This window comes from Lissotriton vulgaris, unplaced genomic scaffold (genome assembly GCF_964263255.1).
Source record: "Lissotriton vulgaris unplaced genomic scaffold, aLisVul1.2 SCAFFOLD_2993, whole genome shotgun sequence".
NCBI classification, from domain to species: Eukaryota; Metazoa; Chordata; class Amphibia; order Caudata; family Salamandridae; genus Lissotriton; species Lissotriton vulgaris.
This window is the reverse complement of record NW_028242517.1, coordinates 104,612-112,658: the sequence shown is the minus strand read 5'-3', so window position 1 is coordinate 112,658 and position 8,047 is coordinate 104,612.

Genomic DNA, 8,047 nt, shown 5'->3' with positions numbered 1-8,047 from the left:
ATGGTCTCAAGGTCCCTTAGCAAAGAAATTTAGGTGGTCTCTCATCCCTTACCCAAAATCAATGACATATTTGCTCGCACTGCAGGGGTAAGTTAATTTCCAAACTCGATCTTGACTCTACATACCATTATGTGGAACTACATCCTAATTCAAAATACTTTGTGGGTTTTGTCTCATCTATAGGCACGTATTTGTATTGTTGCATGCTGTTCAGGCTTGCATTGGTGGCTTCAATCTTCCAAAGAATAATGTATAATGTATTGAACGAGGTGGAGGGAGTCTTGGTGTTCCAAGAGGATGTTCTGATTTTTGACGTAGAGGCGACGAGAAGTTGGGTAGGTCGAAGACACTGCTTTAACTGTCATAACTATTACAATGGCATTAACTCAGCTAAACCTTATGGGACATTGCGCCCACTTTGAATAGATTAAATCCCCTAGGGCACTACACTGCACTAGCACTCATCTCCCTTTCTATCTTGGTCCTGAAGAAGCGCATTGGGTCTCCTCCTAAGACCACCACGCTGCGCAAAACATGTCGACCCTCTACATGTACCAAATGGACATGACACTCGCCATCACCACCCTCAAGTAGCACACAGCCTTTTGTTTTTTTTACTGATGACAGAGGTCTTTTTTTCTCATTAGACCTACTACTAACCCCCCTCCAGTCATCTTTTAACACCCCACGGATACCACTCCAACTCAGACCCACACACACCTTTACGGCTTAATCATTGGAAAAATCTCCGAAAAAGTGACCCTTCAGGGGACCCGTAGGGCATTGCAGTACCGGCTGATGAGGAGCACTGCCCAATGATGATACATCCTTCTGAGTGTTTGAGGGCATCAAGACAAGGACATACTGTCCCCTGTCACTATCTTATGAGAACAGCACTTCCTCCCTCTTTTTCAACTCCTTCTTAGCAACTGTGACTCCCCCCAGCAACGCTTCTACTTTTCAGGAGCACGAGTCACTGGACCTAGATCCGGCTCCTTGTCCCCTTCTCCCCCATTTCTTGTGCACATAATATCATCCTGGAAAATGTTCTCAATATTTTTAAAAACCATGGAGTGGTGCTCAAGAAAGAGATGTGTCAATTATTGAGCAATGAAGTTAAATATTTTGGATGTGGTCTCAAGGGAAGGCATCAAACCTAGAACAGGACGGTTAAGTTCCATTGTTGATGGACCTCCTCCTACCAACAAGAGTGAAGTAAAGGCTTTTGTAGGGTTTTAGGAGTTCTACTCTCATTTCATTCCTGGCTATGCAGCCAAAGTGAGACCTATTAGTAGTTTACTCAATAAATGTTCCAAATCCATATGGGATGAAGAGTGTTGTGAAGCTTTTGCTGGGATCAAGCCTCTGTTTGGCAAAAGTAAAGCCCTCAAACCTTTTGTTCCATCACTACCAAGGTGCATTATGGTTGATGCCGGCCAGGTGGGTTTGGGGACTGTACTCACAGATAAAAGAGGGGAGAATTAGTTTATCGTTGCCTTCGCCTCAAGGGTTTTGTGAGATCCTGAGCTGCAATACTCGGTAATTGAGTGGGAGTTGCTTGCATGTTGGTGGACTGTTGAAAAGTCTTGATGTTAAGTATGGAATAGATGATTCTGTTTACACACATGTCACAAGCCTTTGGTGTCTATCTTGAGTGGAGGTGATAGCAAATGTTGCACACCAAGATTTCTGACATTGTCTACTAAATTGTTACAGTTTCAGCTTGACATTGTTCGTATTGTTGGTGATAAGAATGTCAGAGCTGACTTTCTTTCTTGCCTTCCAAATAAAGGCAATAACAATAATGAATTGGTGCTAGCTAACCTCAAGGATGAAGATTCTGAGGATTGCTTGGTGCCATCCATTGAGATACCCAAATAAGGAGTGTGTTCAGAAGATGTACGGAGAGCTTCTCTTACCAAGGACAAGGTTTTACCACACGTTTTGGGTCTGATCATAGGAGGTTGGAAAAAGTGTTGTCCTCCATGCTTCAGTCATACTTTAAGACTGGTTTCAGTGGACGACGGGATGTTGCCGAGGTCAGACAAATTAGTTCCTCCACACATTTCGAGGAGGGGAATAATCAACAATGCCTATGAGGGGCATCTGGGCTCGAGCCTCACCAAATGACACATTTATGATTCATTTTCTTGGCCTAGGATGGATGCTGACATTGAAGAGGTGTTGGATGGTTGTTGTGTCTCTGCTTCAGCACATAAAACTTTGAAAGTCCCCACTCCTCTCTTACCACCTATTAAATTTCCATCAGGACCTTGGGTAGAATTGATGATCGTGGTCATGGGTCTTTATGATTCTTTATCTGGAGGTGCTACGTTCATTCTGGTCCTGGTGGATTACTATTCTAAGTAGCCAAAGCTTTAGTTTGTGAAATAGCCCAGTTCTCGAGAGATTTCTTTCGAGAAAGGGGTTCCCGGAATCTCTCATTTCTGATAACGGTACTCAATTCTTCATCAAAGAGTTTCATTGAATCATGTGGGGTTAGGCAACTCAGGAGCCCATTGTACCATCCCAAAGCAAATGGTCTTGTTTAAAGAATGTGGGCCTTGCCCAGAACAAACAGAAGTGCTGGTATGAGTAAAAAAATGGTGACGTTTGTCGGGGTACAAGTTGGGGATTCAGTACGTATCAAATCTGCTGTTCATGTGCAAGAAGGAAGAAACAAGTTTCGAGAGAGTATGTGGAGGTGTGGTTAGGATTACCAGGGGCATTGGTGGAATCTCTCAAGACTGGGGAAAGTGGAAAAAATGTATGTGACCACGTTCACCAAGTTGACCCAGGTGATCCACAAGTTATTTCCCTGGATCCCTCTGGGAGGGTATTCCACTGTCAGGGATCTTTTGTGTAATAATGCTGCTCCTTTCCTGCATAGGAGTTCACGTAAAGCTGTGAGACCCATAAGGTTTCTAACTTGAATGTTGATTTTTTTATTTGTCTCATTGGGTGTCCATTGTTTTGTCCTGTTGTGATAGTATTTTGTGTCTGTATCCTGGTGCTGTTGGAAATGGAGGACTCTAGTTGTCAGAGGTCGGTACATTTGTCCAAATAGGGGCCCTTGCTTCTAGTCAGGATAAGGGGGATACACATTCTATTTAACCCCTGCTCACACCCCTGAGTAGCTTGGCACGAGCAGACAGACTTATCCCAAAGGCAATGCGTAAAGAATTTGTACTCAAAACACACAGTAATACTGTGATAACACCACAAATGGACAACACACCAGTTTAGAATAATAAAGCATCTTTATTTAAACTCAACAAGAGCAAAACGACAAAAATCCAACATATATGTAATAAGAATATGACTTTAAAAAGGTTTCAAACAACTTGGTCCATAGAAAAATATAGGTGCCTGACTTCTCACAAAGTACCTGCAGATGCCTCAAAATTCACAAGGTCAAACAGCCGCAGAAATGGGAAGCGTTGAAAACAAAGAAAAGCGTCAGTTCCTGCTACCTTGGGGAGGCGACTAAACCCTTCTGAAGTGATGCCTCGAATCCGGTCTGTAGGGGGAAGTGATGCGTTGACTCCAAGATGATTCTGGTCCTCGGGAGATGCGTCTGGGAAACTTGCCACACAGGTGCGATGCATGGAAATCCGGAATGCGTTGGTAATCGATGTGGCGGCGTCTGGAAGTGCTGCATCGGTTCTGAAGCGGCGTGGAGATTCTTCTCGCACAGCGGGTCTGCATCGGAAAAACAGCAGCAAGGAGGGCGATGCATCAATTTCTTCTGTTCTTCTTTTCTTCCAGCTCTAGCAGCAGCAACAACCTCCTGAAGCCCAAAACTGGAACAGCACCTCCAGGCCGGTCAGAACTCTCAGCAGCCGAGTTCAGGGGACCTTGGATGAAGTCTTTGTGTCCCTGAAACTTCATATCAGGAGACCAGCACACGCAGTGTTAGGGTTTGTGCACAGCAAAGAGCATGTCCCCTCTCATTGCACTAGTGGTCTCTGTAATAGCTCTCTTTAAACATATTACTGAAAGCCTTTCTTGTTATCTCAGCCCCTCCCTAAGACTTCTGTGTATGTTGCTCAATGTATTCACAAGTTTAGACATTGCTGTCTTGTTTGCACATTGGACCTTGCTTTTACCAAGGCTTATTTAGAAAACATTGGACCTTGCTTTTACCAAGGCCATGTGTTACTTCAACTCATTAGCATAATAACTGAAGCTCTGCACATCTGCTTGTGAGAACCACACCCAGTTCTTCGAACCACACCCAGCTCTTCGAACCACACCCAGCCCTGTCTATAAAAGGCAGCCCCTGAGCCTCACCCAGTGCTTGTGCTCGTCTACCTCCCACTTACCTGAGAACAGATCCTTCAGCGCTGGCACTCCTGCTCTCTCCAGACCTTCATTGACTTCAACGGGCGGAGCTTCTGGCTCTTCCTTCTTCTGGTTTGCGGCTACTTCTTGCCTCACCCCCTCTTCTGTCCACTGCAATAGACCTGCAAAAGAGAAAGAGGTCAAGGTTAGACTGATCAGTATCCCCTTTCAGCAACAAGTAAGTGCAAAACCTTTTATTACCTGAAAGAACTTTATCGGCGATTTCTGGATTCATGTAAAGAGAATTTGGAACAAGATATCTCCCACAAACTTTGTGGTTCAAACCCTTTGTTACAAGAATACTTTGTGGAACTTTGTGAAATAAACATTTTTTACATGGAACTTTTTAAAGAATCGAACAGAGGAAACCATTGACAGCAAGGCAAACAGTAAATCAAGGACTTGCACAAATTACCTGCTGTATTCTGATGTAAAAGTACAGTATTTGTTTTATAAAAAATCTGGAAATGTGTGAAAAGTGAGTTTGCTATTAAGAATTTAGGCTTTAGTTATATTAAGGTGAATGTTAGACGTTGGTAATTCTGATAATGATATTCGTTTGATTTTACAGAAGTTTTACAGTAATAGAAAGCACATCCCAGAACAGTAAAACATTCCAAACCTGGAAGCTTGAGACCAGGATCTTTGAGGTACTTTTAGAAGAGAATTTCTGATAAGATTAAGGTTTAGTCAGGAACACATTTAGGGATAGGTTGCACTAATCTGTTCTTTGTTTATGTTTCATTAGGCACCAGTTTCTACAGAAGTCAGAGAGGGCCGCAGATTTTAGCAGCTCTTCTACAGTGGAAATGCAAGAACGGTGTTGTCTCTCTTTTTTTTATTTCATCCACTTCCCCCCTTGCCTTGAGCTTCTAGTTCTTAGTGCACTGTTTTAAAGCTAGTGTGCAGGAACAAGCAGTTTCAGGGTGGGGTCGGACTGTCTTCAACCTCCATCAGAACTGAACAGAACTCAGGTGAGCTGGGCTTTGACAGAAGCACAAGCCTTCAAAATATTCAGTTCTGTTGGACGATGAATGCCGGGGAAGAAACAGAGGGCATTGACGCCACTGATATGGCCCTAAGAGGACTTGGCCCATAATGAATCAGTGTATGGCATCTTGCAACATATGCAAGAGGAAATAGAGAAATTAAAGTTGGAAAACACCTTTTTAAAACAGGATTTAAGCAGGTATAAACCAGGGAAATCTTAGTGGAACACAGCTTTTACGCCTTTGTTTAAAACCTCCTCAGAGACAGGGGCGCAAGCAAAACATGCAACTCCCCCCCCCCCCCCCCCCCCAGTTGAGGTTACTGTTAATGTTCCTAATGCTGTGCCTTTAGCAGCACCTGAACATTTTCATGGAGATAGTAACAAATTCCATGTTTTTATCAATCAATGTCAATTACACTGTGTTGGACTTAGTTCTTTTTCCTGAAATTCGTCGCTTTTCGCTCCCCTAATTATGGATGTCCCCCCCTCGTAATAAAGTTGTATAGGCCCTGTGAGTTTGAGATGCCCTGTGTATTATTAAAATCAATGCTAGGTGCAGGTGCTCTCTACCCCCAACATGGCTGCCACTGACCCCTGCTACTTTAGCATGGTCTTGTTAGGCGCACTCTAGTAGCCAGGAGCTGGCTGGAACCCCTAAACATTGTAACTATTCCAGCCTGCCTTGCCTGCCCACAGTTAGAGTAGGGAAGCTCCTGGCACCTTCTAGAATAGGGGCGGAGCCTATTTTTGCCGCCCTAGAGGTTGGTCACCTGACCTGGGCCTACATAAAGAAAGGGAGGGAAACTTTCCAGTCAGATGGGGTATCACTGACCTGGGGGACCCACGCAGGAGATTTAGGCAGTAGGGCCTAGTCAGGGACCTATGCCACTGGGAGTGACAGGGCTTAGGTGCTGTCTCCCAAGTAGAGTGAGGTACCCTGAACTAGCCCACTGATCTGGCCCGGCGGGAGGGTAGCCCAGGGACCATCTACAGTGACCTGCTGAGGAATCCTGTCAACAGCCCTCAACTCAACCCCCCTTCAAGAAACAAGAAACTGCTATCCAGAAGGGCGTCAAAACTATCAAGCGCCAAGAAGAAGTCTAACTGCGCTAACCAGGACCACTGGGGATCCACCAGGTACAGGGTTGTGTCCACTCTGCCCCCCTTCACCTCAACCTGGGCCCCTGCGCTGTCCTGCACGAACTGCCTGTCCTACCTTGCCTGAATTGAGATGTTAAGCGCTCCCCTCCCAGCGCTAGAACTGTGCATTGCCTGGACAGCTAAACAGCCTTCCCTGCCTACCCAGCGCTCTCCTACTGTGCCCCCTTGAGAGGCGCTGAGGTTCTGCAGACTATTGCGCCCTGAAGTGCTGTGTTGCTCCTGAAGCGCTATTGCTGAAACTGCCTGTGAAGCACCACGAAGTCCCTGGGTGCTAGTCCTGTGTGAAGCGCTTGTGCCCCGTTGAGCGTTGTGCCCCCGAAAGCGCCGTTCTGCCCTGAAAGCGGCTGCCCGACTTACCGCTTTATCGCGGGAGCCTCAGCGCCTTCTTGTGCCCCCCTCGGCGGCCCTCGGTGCCAGGAGAGGGCTGCCGCCGCTTCGCTGAGGGACGAGATCACTGCCACAGCCCGGCCGCTTTCATCACCCCCCCCCCCTCGGCGGCCCCCGGGACCAGGAGTGGGCCGCCGGAGTCCACGAACTCCTGTCAGGCCTCCCAAGGCCTGACGAGGCCTGAAGCCTTCCCCCGGTGTCTCGTGACAGGGGACGCGGCGTCCCTGGCCACGCCCCCCGGCATCGCGCAGCGATTGGTTGATGCTGCCGCGCCTCCTGAGTCACCTGCCAATTGGTTCCCGTGCAGCGAACGTCATCCAGGTCCCGTGAACAGGATACCTATTCACCGGAGGGCTCGGAGAATCCCGAGAGCCCTCCGCAAGCCGCCGCTTTGCCCCCGACTGGTCCTGAGGCTGGAGGAGCCTGAGTAAGGCCCGGGACCGGTCCACTCGAGCAGCGCGGACCTACTGGAGGGCTGGAGAAACCGGAGCCCTCCTCCAGCTCCCTGAGACCATGCAAGGGCTCCCCAAGGAGCCGAAGAGACAGGTAATCCCCGGGGAGGTGGGCGGAAGGCCGGAGAAGGCCCCGAGTTTGCCCCTCCCGGGGGGGGGGGGAGTTGAAGTTGGGCCCCGTTGGCCCTCATTGGCCCCTTAGAGTACTGGAACTGGGCCAGGGCCCCCAAAAGACACCATGGGGGCCTCAGCTAGTAAAAGTTAACCCCTGGATGGGGCATAGATCCTTTGAGGCGATTGCCAGACCCTGACTAGTGAAGGGTTGTTCTGGTCCCAGGGACTGTGGACAATGCTTATTCCTGAGTGCATATAAAAAGGTTTATGCTTGTTTAACGAAGTATTACACCTTCAATGAAATGTTTATGCCTGCTTAGTGTAGGCACTGAAGTATTCCCCTTCCTGCCCTAAGGGACTTGGTTATTGAGACATTGCTATCTTTATTATTCATTGCCCTGAGACTGGGCCAGAGCCCCGGAAGACACCTCTCGGGCCTGAGTTTAGTAGAGTTGAATATCAGGTAATGGTAGGCCCTGATGAATGATACACATTGTTAGCTGATGCAGTGTGTGGTTGCCCAATAAAAGGCTTAGTGCTGAGTAACTTCTAAAAGAAGGGTGTTACCAGGAAATGTTTTATATGCTCAAGCCAAGTT